We start from the raw sequence: 13,903 nt of genomic DNA on the forward strand, positions 1-13,903 counted from the left end.
AGGTGGGTACTTCAATGAGTGGAGTGGAATTAGGCACGGATGCGTATTGGTAACAAATAGATTGTTTACTTACGCCGCTGATGTATGCAGCGTAGGAAGAAGCTGGCTTTGGTTGCAGTTACAAACGTAGTGAGAGCTCTTGAAACGAGACGAGACGTTCCATAAACGGCTTACCGAGCGCGCAAGGGAGGGGGCATGTCAGGGAAGTCGGTGACGGGGAGTCGTTGGTGGGTGATCAGTCCACCAAGTTTACTCCAGGATACGTGTGGAGTTCTCCAACGAGGGCGGAAACTGCTTTTACTTTTATATGGTTAGCAAGCCAATTGCTAGTTGCCAAGTAGGAATAATTTGTAACCAGCCAATGGGTAGCGCGCGTGGTCAGCCAATCACGAGGGTTTGTTGAGGCTTAAACAATGCGGCCGTTGGACTTGGTGGGATTTTTCACTGTGGCAGAATTTTCCACTGTGCCATAGGCATTCAATTAATGGGCTCTGACATGCCCCCTTGCTGATGGCACAGTTGGAACTAGAGTACTTGCAGGCCGTTTAGGTCGTTGTCATCTCGTTTGGGGGGTTCATATGGCAAGTGGGTATATACAAAAGCAGATAGCGAAATAAGTTTGTTCTTAATAAATTGCATAAAACAACAACCAACACAAACAAAAATGCAAATACTGACAAGGGGGAGTAACAAGGTAATAAGGGCGTTAAGAGGTTCAAAAGCCACGAGGATGCGCCCCAGCCAAACCACCCAAAGATATCGGATAACCACCCTTGCCCGATACCAGAGATTCTATTTGTATCGGTGGCAACTTTTCGAATTGCATCAATTTGATCGTTTTGGGGTAGCGAGACATTTGGAATACTAATACAGCAAAGGTCGCGGGATAGATTAAGATATTGGCATAGGCCTCCCTGTTGGAGAAGCATTGCATCTAGGGCAAGGCGGTTTTGCAGTGTCATACGTGACATTGCTTGTAATTGTTGGTTGAGTAAATACAGGCTATCAGCAGTATAATTGGCAGGCACTTCTACTTGCTCCGTGAGTTGTGCGATGGCTATTCGGGCTTTGGCTATTCCAATTCCCCAGGCAAAGTGGCCTTCCATTGCCCATTTAAACCCTTCATCAGAGCGTTGCTCCCAAGTGAGGGTACTCCAGACGGCTTCTCGTTTGTGATGATGAAGCAACATTGGGCTAGAGGGTCTGGAGGTGCTGGCAAATAAAGGGGGACAAAGCGACACAGTGGTTAGGAAACATTGTATTCCAAAAAGTGTGGCCGGGAGAGTTGTATATAAGTGTCCATCTGAACAAGCCCATAACATTCCCAAGGGAGCGGGAGTATAGAGTTGTGCGCAGTTGCCCGAGAAATTAGAGGCCTCCCAGGCCCGTTCGAGCGGACTAACTTTAAAATTAGTGCTGTGACAGGTGGAACTTATTAATGCTGCGCGCAAAATGGGGTAATAAAATGAATACCAGGTTTAACCACCGGATATGTTGATGGCTAAAGATACATTCCAAGCGACTATAGGTGTGGGCTTAAGGAGTGGCGAACAGGTGATTCCGGAGGCACTAGCTGGTGTGCAATTGGCACAGGGTGGGAGTGTGAGGTACCAGGGGGGAGTTACAGTCCGTGGGTCCCAGGTCAGAGAGTTATCTGGTCTGGACCACTCTATGCCCTGGGGGTCGATTCCCCATGGGACCGCAGAGCATGGGAGTGGGATGTCAACGCTTACTCCCCATGTGCCCCCTTGACTCCCTGCTACACTGATGGTGGGTGCAGCCGTGCAGTTTCTCCCGGTTGTGTTAAGGTGGGCAAAAGTGAGACTTGTCGGCCAACTGTAGTTGGTGGTCATCCACGGCTTGCGTATAGTTACCTCAATCGAGATGAACGACTCTCTAACCCTGGCCTCGAACCATCCGATAACATTTAGGGGTGTTAGGTAGGGGTTAAAAATGGGATTGGTGGCAGAGAGGGGAGGGCGTAGGCAAGCAGTAAGGTTGTTCTGACTTGTGTGGTTATCTACAGCGTCGGCCCAGAATGACAAGAGAGTTAAAACAGTATTGGGGTGTAAGGGGTCTCCTACATCTAATGGAAAAGCTAGTGGGATTAGGTTAGTTACGAAAAGTCCGATTACGAAGGTGTTGCCAGGTGTCATGGTGACGTCACATGTCAGGCTTCTGTGTCTGCGGTGGTGCTTTTCCCTCTACCTGGGTCTGTTGCCGTCACGCGTCTTGAGTCTCGGACCTGCGAAGAAAAATTTTTAAAGCAGTAAATTTGTTCACTGTTTTTGATAACCGTTTATGGTGGGTTAGAATTCATTGTTGTCTTCTTTTCGTCCTCTTGAAGTGCACGGGTTAGGCATTCGAGTATGGGTTGTTGTTGACGATTCTTCGGATGCGTTAGATGGGTCTGTGTAACTGCGGTCGTTTTGCGGTGGCTCTTTTCGACTGTCCGCCTGTGCGGGAGTCATGATCGATTTATCCTGTATCGAGGGACGGAAGTGGGATGTACCAGTGGGTGTTACCCACTACCAGTTCTAGGTCGGTGGCGTGCCCCCTACTCCATGAGGCCTGATGGGTTAGGAAGCTGGCCTCCTCCAAGTTTAACAGTTCTGATCCGTACTCCACTACAAGGCGGCCTAGCCAATAGACTAATGTCTCGGCAGGTTTCATTTTCGATTTCTTGCACAACTCTTGTAGCTCAGCCCAAGTGCGGGTTGCACCCTGTGGGTCGGTTACTTGTTTGACTATTGCTATGGGGTGAGCGGCTGCTGGGGGCGTTGGTGTACCTGGTGGGAGGGTCGGGTATAACTTCCCGTTCGTTGGCTCCTCCCCGTAATAGGGAGGTGGAGCCATTGGGAGCGGCGCCACCTCAGGGGGCGGGGTCGCTGGTTGGATTCCCGCCTGCTCTTTCGCAGCGCCTCCCTCTTCCCCCTTCTCTTCCGGAATTCCCGGGCATGTCCCCTTTTTCTTGGCACCATTTTCGGGTGATGGCAGAGGGTTTTGGCATGCCATCATTTCCACGGTGGCTTGGCTGACCGTGGCTAACTGGGTTTCTAAGTTTGCATTTTCGTGCAGTAGGAGTGTAACTGTGCGAAACAATACATTAATCATCTTTTCCTTGTTCCATTTGGGGCTCGTCCACTTGGTTGCAGTGCAGCCCTCTGTTTCTAAGTTTTCACGGAGCTAGGTGAGCAGTTCATGGCTGCATGACTGGGGTGTCAGGGCCAGACAGTTAAACTTGTCGGGGGCGTCCCTTCCCCGCCCTCTCGTACGTGTCGAATGCAGCGGGCAAACTCTTGGGCGGGGGTCGGGTTCACCGTGCCCTTTGCTTTTACCCGTGCCAGGGACAGTGTTTGTACCTCATCCCATGGTCTGTACATGACCCCCTTTCCGCTCATAACGCACCCGAAAGAGCTTGGGCCTAGTTGGGCGGCCCACTCCTTTCCGACTCTCTCTTCTCCTATGAGGGAGAAGTAACCGGCAACCGAGTTTGAACTCCTCCTGCCTGCCTGATGATAGGCAATGTGCGCCCATAGATCATCCGAGTCGGACGTTAGGCGTTCCCCACTGTGCCATGGGCAGTTTTTAACTAGTTCTGACTCCATCGTGTCTTCCCCAAATCCTGTTCATGATGCCATGTGGTGGCCAACCGGCTGCTGGGCTGTGACCGGGAACCCGGAATGTCAGGTGGGTACTTTGATGAGTGGAGTGGAATTAGGCACGGATGCGTATTGGTAACAAATAGATTGTTTACTTACGCCGCTGATGTATGCAGCGTAGGAAGAAGCTGGCTTTGATTGCAGGTACAAACGTAAAAAGCTCTTGAAACGAGACTAGACGTTCTGTAAACAGCTTACCGAGCGCACAAGGGAGGGGGTATGTCAGGGAAGTCGGTGACGGGGAGTCGTTGGTGGGTGATCAGTCCACCAAGTTTACTCCAGGATACGTGTGGAGTTCTCCAACGAGGGCAGAAACTGCTTTTACTTTTATATGGTTAGCAAGCCAATTGCTAGTTGCCAAATAGGAATAATTTGTAACCGGCCAATCGGTGGTGCGCGTGGTCAGCCAATCATGAGGGTTTGTTGAGGCTTAAACAATGCGGCCGTTGGACTTGGCGGGATTTTTCACTGTGGCGGAATTTTCCACTGTGCCATAGGCATTCAATTAATGGGCTCTGACAGTGGCCAAATCCCACTGCACCAGTTGTCAGTTTGCACTTCCTAGTCATTTAGAAACCCAAGTTCACATGTTGGAAAATCAAGAAAATGTGAAATAACTCTCCTGTTCACACTGCTTACAGGGGCTATGATAGTAACAAATATCAGTGTCATGTCTGCTCTGAGTTAGTGATGTATAAACTGTGAGGAAACAAACTTATCTAAAGTAAGTTGTCTGCATACAGAGTTAAAGTGACCCATGCAGCAAGAGATGTCATTGTCATCAATCCCTTGATTTAGGGATGATCTCTGCCATGATTCATTGATAGGTCTTGAGGTCAGTTAAGAGTCCAATCCTTGAGCCATCTGCAGCAGTTACATGTCTTTCCTTGGGGGAAAGTAGGCTGTGGGCAGTGCTTCCTGTGCTTCTCCTTTCTCTGTCCTCTCTCCTATGCTTTGAGGGAAATGTGCTCCACCTTGCAATGGACGGCCATTGGTTGAGCCTGCTTCATCCCTGGAGTCAGCTAGTAGCCAGCTCTTCCTAGCTCTTCAAGTTGGCATCCATTTCTAGATGTATGCCTTCAATATGTCCTTGCAGCATTTCCTCTGGACACTGTGAGATCTCAGGCCAAGCCTAGTCTGGGAGCTGAGCAGTTGTTTTGGGAGTTACGATTCAGGCATTCCAACACAATGTCTCGTCTAGAGAAGTTGGTGCTTGAGGATCACTGACTCAATGCTGGTAACATTGGCTTCAGCCAGGATGCTGGCGTTTGTGTGACAATCTTCCCATTTGATGTAGAGTGGAGGAGCTTCCTAGGACATAGGTAGTGATCTCTGTACAGGCTGTTGACATGACTGTCTCTAGTGGGTTTTACAGAATAGACAGAAGTCCCACACAATATATTGGTTCAAATTAATATGCTGGTGGGGGTGAGGTTGAGCCTTGTGTGTTCTCACAATGACAGTAGTACAATTTAATGGTCTGGCCTCAGTAGTACAGTTCAATGGGTTGGCCTCAATACTGATAGGACGAAGTCCCCTTCCTTTGGTCCCACTCAGGTGCTCCACAGCTTCAGCATGAACTAAGAGATTCATGTTCACAGAGAGGGTGGTTCAGGTGATCAGTCTGATCCGACCTACACTTGCAATTCTTCCTTCATTGTTCTGCAAGTGAGGTTACCTCCAAATTGTGACAGTAGGTTACAGTTTTTATGGGGTGAGTTGCTGTCTTGGGCCCCTCCTACCCAAACCTGTCACTTCTCCCAAATTTGGGCTCGGATCTTACTCAACAGGTTTTTTGCTAGGTGGTCAGTTTGTCTTCGGCAACAGAATTTGTCCGCTATTTAGTTTATCTTAAATTTTGCTTTGGAAGATTTTCTATACCATTGAGGTGACCTTTCTTTTACAACCGCTTTTCAAAAAGCTCCTAGAGTTTTGATCTCTCAGAATATTTGCTTAAAGGTCATTTTTCTTGTCCTTAAGTTAACTTGTTAAAGGCCGCTAGAGATAAAATCGAGGAGCCAAGACTTTAAGCAAGTTCATTGTAAGGTCATGTAAAACAAGCAACAAACCTAGATAAGAAGATGAACCTCGCCTTTTTTCTAAACTGGCTAATGGGCAGCTATTACAAGCATTCAAACTATTACATTCAATATGACAATGACCATGGTAGGTCATCCACATTTCATACTTGTAGTGGAGAGTGGGGATGATCACAGCATTGTAGATCTGGATCATGGTGTCTTTCCAGAGACCTTGATGAATAAAGATACAAGGAAGCAATTTCCCAAATGTGGCACCTGTGCACTGGATCCTACACTGGTATGGATGTGGTTAGGAAGAGGTGGATCGGGGAAAGTGTGGGTCCCTTACTGAATGAGGGAGACAACCTCATGACAGCGGATGGAGAAAAGAATGAAGTGCTCAATGTCTTTTTCACCTCAGTCTTCACAGTTGTCATCTCTCAGACTACTCCTCTTCGTTCTTCAAGTGTTGCCAACCCTGAGCATGCACAAGCCAGGTATCACCCTATGTGAAGGTGCAGGTGTTGGACATAGAAACAACACGCGGTTTCAGCAAACTAGGGTTTATTGCATAGTACTGAACAACTAAGTCAGACTATTTAGAAGCACACCACACAGTTATATTATATACTCATCATGCACACCATTCACACTAAGTTACCTATCCACGGCTCTTGGAGTCATGCTGCGATGGCCGGTCACACGCTTCCTTAAGGCAATGTCCAGTTGAGAGTGGGCGCCGGCTCTCTCTCTCTTGATGTGCAGGTAGGTTGGTGTTGGTGGTCAGAGTGCTTATCAGGCTCTTTTTTTACTGCCTTTTTATCTCCTTTTGAGCAGACTTTGACCAAAGCCTGAAAAGTTCTGGAGGCTTCTTTACCAATCACCATTCAGCTTTTTGCATATGTTTATTTTGGATTCTGTTACCAGTTGCGTGTTGTTTTTTACATTCCAGTCTGTTTTTCAGTCCCACATTGTACCATCTTCACTTTTCGAAGACCCCTGTATCTTATCTTGTTACTTATTGTAGCTGGTTCATACCAGCCTTCATTCAACCATCACTTCACCTCATTCACAGCACACAGACTTACACAGACTCACTTGCTGCTTTTTCAGAAAATGGTTGACATTTTTAAGATGGCTACTTAGCATAAGCAAATGACTGGCTTAGCATAAGCGAATGTCTTGCTTAGCGTAAGCATTCTTAAGCAAAATCACGGTATAAGTATAACGTAAGGAAATCTATAGCATATGTACAACATACTTGAAACACTAACAGCATATTCCAAAACATATTCCACCACAGCTACTGGGAAGTTATTTCCTTACCTGTACCTTCACACTCCCCAATCCCACATAACCCTGACCCTCCCCAGCTCCTCTTTTGTCAGTCTCTGACATGAAGCCTGCTACAGTCCTGCTCTGTGGGATCCCAAGGCAGTGGGAGGCTGTGCCATCCTCTGCACTGTTGTCAGCAGCCTCAGCAATCACAGGGCCCAGGCAGGCAGCTCAGACTCTTTCCAGGGTTGCCCAGGAAGGATCCAGGCCTTCCTGAATACAGCCCTTCCTGGAGCAACAGGAGGCTAGGGCAAACATTAGCACCTAGGCATTGGACCATGATCACGTGGGTCTAGTGCTCAAAGCACAGGGTTCCCAGGCCCCCTCCATGGCTCTGCCAATGACTCCTTCCAGCTATCAGCAAGTTCTTCATGAAGAGTGTGGCTGAATTTCCTCATATATATAAGCAGACAGTAAGCACATGGTTTAAAAAGCTCAGGTCATGCCCCACTCACCTGGTTGCTGCTCCCAGGCACCACATGTCTACTCTTGTCCTTGTGCAATGCTGCGGGTGGGAAGCAGGCCCTGGATGCAGTTGGCGTAGTCTGCAGCCTGCCGGGTAGTGTTGTTGGAGTTGGCTGCCCTTGCCATGGACCCAGAGCTGAGGGAACAGGAGAAACAGAAGAAATGATTAGCAAAAGCTGCCCTGAGGCTCAGTCTCCCCAGCCAGAGACCTGAACTTCCATATAAAAAATATCAGCGTCCTCCCCTACTGCATGTTTCTGGCTTCATTTCTTTTGGGGTTGTTGCAGCACAGGGACACTGGATGCTTCTGTCTCCCAGAGCCCAGGCAACTGGCCCATACTCTGGGCTCTTCCCCTGCCTGTGTGCTGCTTCTCTGCCTGCCAGCACTGGAGCCTAGGGACTACATGTCTCTGAGCACATGGAGCTTCCTGGCATCGCCCTCCCAGTCATCCCTACTGCAGCTTATGCTCCAGCCCTGGGGAACCTGCAAGTTCTTACAGGGACCTGCCAACATCTATAGCTCTTATTTTGGGAACAGCTCCTGTCTTTTTGTTCCCAGACCCGATGAGAACCCTGAGGGCCAGACTACAGTGCCTGGGAACAGCTCTCTACCCAAGCGATAGTCTTCCCTCACAATCCACTGTTGTTTTCCCAACATTTCTCGAAGGGGTTAATGCTGCTACCATTCATTGCTCCTTTTTTTCTCCAAGATATGGCATGGAAGAGGAAGTGGGAGGTGGGAAATGGTGGTACTCTCTCCTCATGGAGCACGATCCCCAGGGGAACCACTCCAAGAAGGATCTACATCCTAGACAAGAGCCCACCCTGGCCAAATCTTCTTCCAGCCCTTGCTCCCCATCTCCAGAAAGGAGCTCCTTTCTTTTCTTCTCTCCTGGGTTCGATGTTGGAAGCACTTTACACCAGGATTTGGCTCCTTCTCATTCCCACTCCTATTTCTCTTTTGCTAGAGCAGGGCTTGGACACTGGTTCCCAGCTGCATCCCCCCCACAGCAACCAAGCACCATGCATGACCCAGGGATGTTCGATTTCAAACCTTTGAGGAAGTCCCCCCTCATGTCACCCTCTTCATTTAAACTCTGGAATTACGCACATCATGAGAGAAACGTTGTGCTTGGATTACACTCCAGAGAAGTTGAATCCCCAAGCACTGGCTGTCTGGTGGACTCTGAGGCTGGGATTTGGGCATTTCACTTCCAAGCCCTGATTACAGTTTGGGCAAGGCCAGAAGTGAGCAGAAATTTCTGCCACATGGGGCATGCCTGGAGGCCAACGTGGAATGGCTGAGATGGGGAAATGGGGTCTCAGTGTCGTCCCTGGTGAACATATGCCTTCTACTTCAAGATCAGCAACCATATGGGGAAAGTCCGGGCCTCTGATCACAGAGATGTGCAGACTCTGGTGACAAGGGTTTTATTTAAATCCTGTCCAGAATCAGGGATAAACCTGACTCTACTGGGCCATTGTGGCAGGTCTCAGGGAGCAGACACCTGGCACAACATCATGCATGAATCACTAAGAGTGTCTATGCAGGTCTGTAACAGAAGTATGGAGTTGTCCTGTATGGGCAGCCTGTCTCACACTCTCCTGCCACAACTTGATGTCTTATTTGTTGAAAAAATATATTTTTGGGGACGCTGACTCATATTTGTGGCCTAGGGTTGAGGCCTAAGTACAAGCTTCCAGCATCCCGTGTCCGTCTCCACCGTCTGCTCTTAATAGCACCTGGTGGGTAAATGGATCTTGTAGTTAGGGCTGGTGAGGATCTAGATTGCCCTGGGGACATAGATGTTCACTCAGTAACAATTACGAGTCTCTGCAGCTTTTTCTCTGCCTTTATTAAGCTGCCAATGGAGGTAGTGAACTAAAATCAAGAGTTATCATCCGTCAGTGTAACATTGAACTGAAGAAGCCATGCACCATGCAGGGTCAGTATCCTTCCCTCCCTCAATCATCCTTGTCCTAGGATTCCCCCTGAGGAGGAGAACCCTTTTCCCCTCTCTTACAACATTGAGAAATCCCTTTGTTACAGTCCATGCAGTTATACACCAAATAGTCCTGGGCATACTCGGGCACCAGGCAGTTCCTCCTTTCTGTGGCATTACTGTCCCTTCAGGGTGTCCCTTCCCTGGTTTTTTTGCTCACAACATGAATAAATCCTCACTCCCAACAGCTATTGCCCCACCACCTTACCCGAGTGTTGCTGCTCTTTGCAGATTCCTATCAGCTGGGCCACGTCTTCTTGTACCACGAGCTTAGCTTCTTACTCGTGGCTTCTTCCTGAAACTGCTACTTTTATTTTCTTCCCATCTCTTTCTTTTGCAGGTCTAGAGAACCTGGAGCTGCCATGTCCTGGAAAGCCCCCAGTTGACATCCCCATCTGGTATTATTCCCCCTCCAGTCACGGCTGCTGCTCTGGCATGCTGTGCCCAGGCTCTCCTCACTGGCGCTGGTAAGTCTCTTACCCACCGTTCAGGGATCTGTCCACCAGCCCCTGCAGCTGGGTACTCTGCTCCCTGCTTGGAGTCTTGGCATCTCTCTTCTACTTTTCTTTGCCCCTAATATCATCTGCTGGCATCCATTTGAAATGTGTGTGTTTGTGTTCCTCTTGGCTCTGCCACTTCCTTCTCAGTGTCAACTCGCCAACACGGTAAGTGGAGCAGAGGCAGATTCTGGCACCCTGCTACAAGGTGCAAAGGGATTTTTCATGGTGGATATCACCATTTCCTTTATTGGACATGAAGGCATTGCACTCTGGATTCATTTCTCATGCACCCCCAACAGGGCAATACGTTATTGAAGTAGCTCTTTATGAATAAATTCATGGGAGCCTCTAGCTGAACAAATGCGCTCCAGAATTGAGATCCAAAATCAAAGGTGGGGCTTTCTCATTGGAACTGCTCACTCATCCTTGGCTTGGGGAGAGGCTGTCTCTCCACAGCAGGCCCCTCCTTGCTCCACCCCTTTTGGCACAATCTACTAAGGGAGTGGTTCTGGCCCTGGGGTGGGCAATTTTTTGGCTTGGAGGGCCACTTCAGGATTTATAGTGAACTGTTGAGGCCTGGGGATGGTGCAAGGTGTATTAATAGGTTTGTATATAGTTAAGTCCACAAAGTGTCCTGGCTTGACTCTGTAGGGAAAGAAGGGAAACTGTGGGCAGCCAGCAGTTTAATCTCTTAGCGCACCTGCCCTGCTTACCTTTGCCTTTGCTTGGAGAGAGAAGTACCTAACCCAGTACTACTGAAGTTATACACGTATGCGTTACCCAGGACACCCTCAAACGTGTGCAGAGACACCCAGAGTGTGGGCTCCATACTCTGTGTGTGTGTGTGTGTGTGTGTGTGTGTGTGTGAGCTTGTTTTGTATGCATCCAGCATGCGAAGCCCAATAGCCCCGTAATCCACTTCTCAGCACATGCACAAACACATCTACCATTCAGAAGCACAGGGTTGTGCCCCAGGACGTCACCTTTCTCTGCAGTACCACCAGCTTCTCGATGCCATGGAGCTGGACAAGGGCCTTTTCCAGTTCCTTCAGCTGCTGTTTCCATTGGTCCCATTTATGGCCTGGAAGGAAAGCCTGACATATTTGACTTTTTAAGCAGTCATTGATACTGCTGATATCCTGCCAGGAAACAAAGCACAGTCCCTTAATCACCTTGACATGGCCATGGGCTGGAGTTACTTCTGCATGCTCCATGGGATCCCAAGGTGGTAGAAGGCTGTGCTCTCCTCCATAGTCAACAGCAGCCCCAGGCATCACAGGGCCCTGGCAGGCAGCTCAAACTCTGTCCAAGGTTGCATGCCCAAAAGGGCTGCCGCCCAACCTGTCTGAACTCAGCCTTTCCTGGAGTAACAGGAGGCCTGAGGCACCATTAGCTCCTAAGCACTGGGCCAAGACTACATGGGACTAGAGCTCAGAGCACAGGGCGCCCAGGCCCCATTGATGTCTCTGCCAAAGACTCATTTCAGCCATCACCTAGTCCCTCATGCAGCCCGTGCCTAAGTTTCCACATCTATACAAGGAGGCCATAGGCAGGTGGTTGGAAATGCTCAGGTCATGCCACACTTACCAGGTGGTTGGGCATTAAATGTATGCTAGGTGCCCTCCTTCAGTGTAATGGGGGATGGACGAGCAGTGGGGAGGGAGCTGTCCCCAGATCCTATCGGTGTGGTCCACAGGCTTCCAGATAGTGTTATTGAAATGGGTTGCCTTTGCCTGCTGCCATGGATGTGGAGCTGCGGGAACTGGAGGAAGAGAAGAGTTGGTTGGGAGAAGGCATGCTGGGGCCCATTCCCACCAGGCAGAGATTACTGAGTCCTCTGCAGTTTATGTGTTAACCAGCAGGGGCACTTTGTGTACCTAGTCGGGAAACCCAGGGCTCATCAGCCCTGGATCCTGCCAAGAACTGTCGTCATTCCTGCTCTGCAGGGGAAAGCTCTGCTCATGCTGTGGCCGGGTGCTTGGTTAGGTAATAATGCAGGGCCTGAAGATACTGCCATCTTTAGCAGCAAGAACTGAAGCGAGAGGGAGAGGATGAACACCAGAGGAGGCCCCAATGATATATTTACTCAGGCCTGTATCATTCAGAAATCCCACATGGGACTGCAGAAACAGGGGGACCCTTCTTAAGGAGTTCGGTCTGACCTGGTAGGAATAACTCAGCTGTAGCATAACTAGAGCTGGGTCAGAGGGCACCAACACTGGGCAAGTGTGCACTCTCCAGCCCTCAACAACACCTATGCCATGGCATTACATTTCTCCTTATGCCTCTACAAGAGAGGCTGGTTCTTTTTTCAGGTTGGCAGTTGCCCAAAGATGAGACCAGACAGTGATTCTCTTCCAAGAGCCCAAGCTACCAACCAGGAGAACTGAGGCCTACATTAAACAGATGGAGAAGCAGGAGGAAAAAGAAAAAGACAACACGAGGCTAAAAGACAGCCAGAAGAGACTCGCAGCAGCAAGAAATTGCAAGGAACACCAAGCATGAGATGGAAGAACACGCATAGACGTACACACTGTCCTGAAGTGGAAAGCTGCTCCAGGTGAGAGGGAGAACCAGTGTGCAAGATTTTCCAACCAAGATCTGCACAAATGAAGGAGAAACCTGAGCAAGCCACGGACTGGACCTGGCCAGATGAGTTTAACATCACTTTTTTAGAGCACAGGATCCTTATAAAGACATTGTTGTCCACTAAGTTTTGCTTTGTTTTGTTACAGTCATGAAATCAAATGTAAAGGCAAAAAAGGGAATTCAGCCACAGGAAAACCTAGACATTCAAAATAAAATCTCTGACATCCTGTTCTTAGGGGGTCACAGGGAAAATCAGATATGTTTTGATTCCTGATCCTATGACAGAGCCGAGGAAAATGGGTTCTCATGAAAAAACATCACTTTCCACAAGTATTTGGGAAGGATTAAAATAAACTGTTGATCAGATCCAAGGCAAAATGTCTTTCAAAAAGAAATTTTTTCTCCTTTCTGGGGGACAGGCATGGGAAAGAAGATAGGAGGAGGAGGAGGAGGCACAGCAAACTGAGAACTATCCCTTCCCCTGTCCCGATGCCTTTTTTATTTATTTACACACAAAGAAATTTAGATGCATGTGTACACTCGAAAACTAAAATGGAAATCCGAGGCATCCTGGTTGGAAATCCCAGGTACAGGGCTTGACACGGGTTGCTTTATGATGACACAGGCTCCTTTATGACATGTGCCCCGCTATCACACATGCCATCATGTCACCATGGAGACTTGCGATGTGGGAGGGAAAAAGACATCGTCATGTAATTTTTCTTATACCTCTGGTGGTATCCCCTGAGAGCGAGTGTTTAGTATTTCTAGGCTTCTCAGTTGTAGTGTTATATTTATTGTTGGCTATCTATTTATAGTATTAGTGATTAGGATTTATATTGTTAGTACCTTAGTTTGTAGCTTAATATTAGTTAGTTTATATAATTTGTAGGTTAATTTATATAGTCCGTTGCTTTATATTAGTTGTAGTATAAGTTAGTTTTTAAGAAATTATTAATATCCCCTATTGATAAGACACCCCATAGTTTATAAGGATAGTGTGAAGAAAAAACAAGAGTGGAGAGAAGACCAGGATCCCGCCCAGTGTGTGTAAGTGGCTTGCTAGGGCTTCTCCTTCATTTCTCTTGTTCTAGGTTGGGAAGTCTTGCACGCTGGTTCTCTCTTTCACCTGAGGCTTTCCAATGCAGGACACTGTCTGGGTCTGTGCATGTTCTCCCATCTCGTGTGCTTGGGGCTCCTTGCAACCTCTTGCTGTTTAATTTGTGAGTCTCTTCTGTCTTCTAGTGTGTCGCTGTCTTCCTTTTTCCTCCTGCTTCTCCATGTGTTTAGTGTAGGCCTCTGTGCTCCTGCTCTGTAGCTTGGGCACT

The sequence above is a fragment of the Alligator mississippiensis genome, chromosome 11 (assembly GCF_030867095.1).
Source record: "Alligator mississippiensis isolate rAllMis1 chromosome 11, rAllMis1, whole genome shotgun sequence".
Lineage (NCBI taxonomy): Eukaryota > Metazoa > Chordata > Crocodylia > Alligatoridae > Alligator > Alligator mississippiensis.